Raw genomic sequence first — 4247 nt, 5'->3', positions numbered from 1 at the left:
CTGTTGCTATTTTTTTCTGACTTAATCTCAAAATAAATCAGTTCCTTATCTAATTGATTGACGCCATGTTTGTTTTGCTTGAACCCCACAAACCTGCTCTTTATCCAGTACTAGTTCTCTACTGTGCCCTTAGTGGAATCCTCCAGTACTACCTGCAGTGCAGTGCAGTGCTGTGCAGCAGCAAGCATGCAAACAAAGATGCAGCCTGCTGCCTGCGCCAATGCGAGGCTAGAAAGCCAGTATATTCCAGGTCTTAGACACTCATTTAAACAGTTTATTAGTAAAAAATGTGATTTTGCTTTTAAGATTTTCAGGTCCACTAAATAGTCTCATGACAATCCCATAAATCCTCCAATACAGGCCTAGGTCTTTATTTACTCAAGCACATGCTGGTACAGGCCTTTATTGGAAGGAGGCCAGAATCAGAGGCAGGCTTCAGTTTCAATTTGAGCAAAATAAACTACCAGCAGAATAAATAAAAACAAGATTCTGTGTCTATCTGAACCTTTAGAAAACTAGGTTGAATTACTGAAAATGTAGTTAACATTGTACGTATGTATGCAGATAGAACATTTGCCACAAACACCGTTATTGCGCTGGAGGATTTACCCAACGTTGAATCGACATGACAAACTATCTTGTGTGGCAAATCTCATATTACACTGCAAACCAAAAGTCTTTTATGAGTCTGAAAGCTTACAACTATTTTATTTCAGATTGGTTAACAATTTAGAGATCCGGAGAAGATTTAAATGACCGTTGTTTTGTGTATGCTTGTGAGATGTGTTTTTTAATTACACAATTAACTCGTAATGATAGCTAATGCTAACAGTGAGTATGTGCCAGGATCTACTTATAACTAACATTTTATCCCTTTTTAAATCCAAATTTCTGGTACAGTTGTTTGATTTTATTAAAGTGTTAATGCCAAGTTACAACAGAGTTAAAGGGGCATTATGGAAGTGTGACAGCCAAAACATGTATAGAAATAATAAATGTCTTCTTCATACATTCTCCTGCAATGCCCTGGTCCTGTAGAATGAGCCCTGGCATTTTTACTGTGATTGCCTGTTTTTCTGTAAAATCACAGAAAAAGAGAGATGCTCGGGTCGAGCAGGCTGCTTCATGCGCGTTCACGCTCAGGCATCGCCCGTAGCATTTGCTATCCGTAGCTTTAGCAGCAGAGAGAGAGGCAGTGCCACTTTGTCGCTGTTCCTAACGCCTAGTGACAAAGCTAGCTACATTTCTGAGGACCCTTAGCTACTTTCTGTAGAACTTTCTTCTAGATATTTCCTGCAAATTAGCAACAAAATAGTGGTTTTCGCTCCGAACCGTTCTTTGGTTTGACGTTGTTTCAGGTGTCATCAAGGATATAAAAGTTACAGATGCTTTGACTGTTACTGGTGTGTAGCCCACCTTGAAAGTTTTCTGACTCCCGTGCAGAAGACCTGGGTTCAATTCTGCATGTGAACATAGTTTATGTAGAGTTTCTTTTTTACATTAATGGTATTTTTTTTTTTACAGTAAGATGCCCAAATTTATATTTGAGACTCGCCGAACGGCATTGAATTCACAGATAAAAAAGATGTGGGTTCAACTTTCATTTTGGAACAATTTTTCAAGCAAGGGAAGGGAATGATCTGAGCATGCAGGAGGACTGACCCATCATAAACCTTTGTCGGCTGTGCTGAAGAGAAAGGTACAGGACCAAATTATTTAATTAATTAGCTGCGCGTTCTCCTGTCCTCCGGGCCACACACACACACACACACACACATGGGACTGTCTCAGCTGTTATTTTCGTTAAGGAGTGTGCACGTACAGCATGTGTGCCTCGTGAACGAGCCTACTATTGAAGCTGTCGTTACACTTTTGGCCTGAGGGGGCAATCGCGAGCATAAAAATTCAAAAGTCCATGAGGCCCCTTTAACTGCTAAAAGCATCAGCAGCTATTTGCGGTGAGGACACGTGAAAACAGCATCAAACAGTTTACCTGCTGTTTTTGTGGCTGCGTTTCTAAATAACTGTTCAAGAAAATGCCATAAGAAACCTTTAGTAAACCCTTGTGATGAAGTGATCAAACTGTAGCATTTCCCGTTCCATTTCTGCTCATCTTGCAGCCGGAAATTATGGTCCACTATTCCATCTTTGTTCAGAAAGTTTTTGTAAGTCTTTTCTGGCGCACAACTTTTGGGACACAAAAAAAATTGTTTGATTTTACACCCAGTCAACAAATAAGTAAATGAAGCCCGAGGCACACTGGAGGCAGACGTGCCACGCCGCTTTGCGCCCACAATTTTGAGAAGCAAAGTGGTCACACAGGATGTATCCCGCCGCTGAGCGCTTCTTGGAAAGTGGCGCGATAGTCACCACATCACGCGGGACTTGAGAACAGGAAGCAGGAAGTGACTATTGTTTATACGTTATCAGACTTGCTGGCGTGTTTTGTGAGACTCTAATTTATTAACAATTGGCAAGTACGCTATTTGTTAAAATATTTTATGATAATAGCACCTTTAAGTTATCAAAACTGCAGCTGCGTTTGTGCTGTAAAGCCAGCCACTATGAGACACCAGCTTTTATTTACCCTTGCTGACAGCAAGACTGGCTAATGTAGGGATCCCGGCCAGTAATGGAATACAGGCCAATATTAGAGCATTTACGGTATCCATCTTCACATTACAAACTTGCAGAAATCATTTTTCTTCTACATATATTTTCACACAAGCTTTTTGATCACTGTCTACCATTGATTCTATAAAAATATGGATGTAGTGTTCCAAATAAGAGGTAGAGGGATTTTACCATTTTTATTTAATGGGGAAAAATAAAAACTGGAAAACAGAAAGCTCTGGGCTATACCTAGAAATAACTCAATGTGACAAAAGAATGCTGATGTAATTCAGGAAACAGATATAACCAAAATGACTTGCTACACTACTGCTAATGCAAAGCCGTTCCCCCTTCAGTAAGCTGTGGTCATTAAAATTAGTTTTGTTTTTCTTTTTCATATTATTTGCAGTTTTCTGGTTAAATTCTGTTTACTGGTCTAATTTTAGGTGCATTTACTTGGAAAAAATGTTAAAATACAATATTTAGTTTAGCAAGTTCAATTACTTCTTTATTGTCAAAACGGTGCCTATTACACTGAACTGAGATGTCTTTGGGGGGGGGGGGGGGGGGGGGGGGGCTTCACAATAAGAGCCCTGGGCTTAAATTATGTACAGGCTGATCTCTGACCACAAAACATTATTGCTGGGTGCATCATGTTTTTATTTTCCTGTAGACAACAATCATAATCAGCCTGCTGCGTGTTTATTTTTCACTTTACAGCAGAAGACTGCATTGTTAGTTGTGAAATATGTATAAAACTGTAATCCACTGTTGCTAGGTAAGTTTTCTTTAATGTTGCTGGCAGCTGGATGTGTACGTGACACGTATTCCTGCCCTGTGCATAAAAATATTACACTTGACAGCTAAAGTCAATGTCCATTAAAAAACACTTACTATAGCAGTTCATGCAAATGCCAAAAGGAATATATACAAAATTGGACAAAAGGGAATTGATGAGAGTGTGAGTCTACTTATTTAGCTTCGGGATATTTGGTGTGGCTGGCACACGCACACTTCTGCATATTCTAATTTGTCCTTGTCATGTTTATCATTAATCTTTGGCCTGGGTTGGGTTGAGACACAGTGAATTTGTTGGGATGTCCCTTGAGAGAAGAAAAGACATTCTCCAACATGATAATGACATTATGTCCACCTCGGTAAAAATGTGTCATATGAATTACACATCGTCAGTAGCTACATGCATCAGACGTTGATATGACAGTTTTCTTTCTGAGGGGAAACACCTTCAATTTCAGTTCAAATTCACATTCATCAGAAACCACTAGGTCACCCACCATTCTCGTTCTAAACGTGGTTTCTAATGTTACTTTTTCTGTATCCCACCAAATTATCAAAATAGCTGAATTTTTCTAGCTACATATCAAATTTTCTATGAGTTTCACATCATTTTGGAGAAACATTGACGTTAACGTCATGGATCTTCTTGAAGGTAATGTAGGCATCCTTTTCATCAATCATTCATTTGACAAATGCAAAAACTGTTTTATACTGCTGCTTGATAAAACTCATTAATCAAATGATGCAGTGCAGTACTTTCAATGTGACCAACCCATTATTCACCATTGTCCATTCACAACTTCCTGTCTTAGTTGTTAATTATTGGAACAGAGTTG

Source organism: Nothobranchius furzeri, chromosome 16 (assembly GCF_043380555.1).
Source record: "Nothobranchius furzeri strain GRZ-AD chromosome 16, NfurGRZ-RIMD1, whole genome shotgun sequence".
Lineage (NCBI taxonomy): Eukaryota > Metazoa > Chordata > Actinopteri > Cyprinodontiformes > Nothobranchiidae > Nothobranchius > Nothobranchius furzeri.
This window is presented reverse-complemented; position numbering follows the sequence as displayed.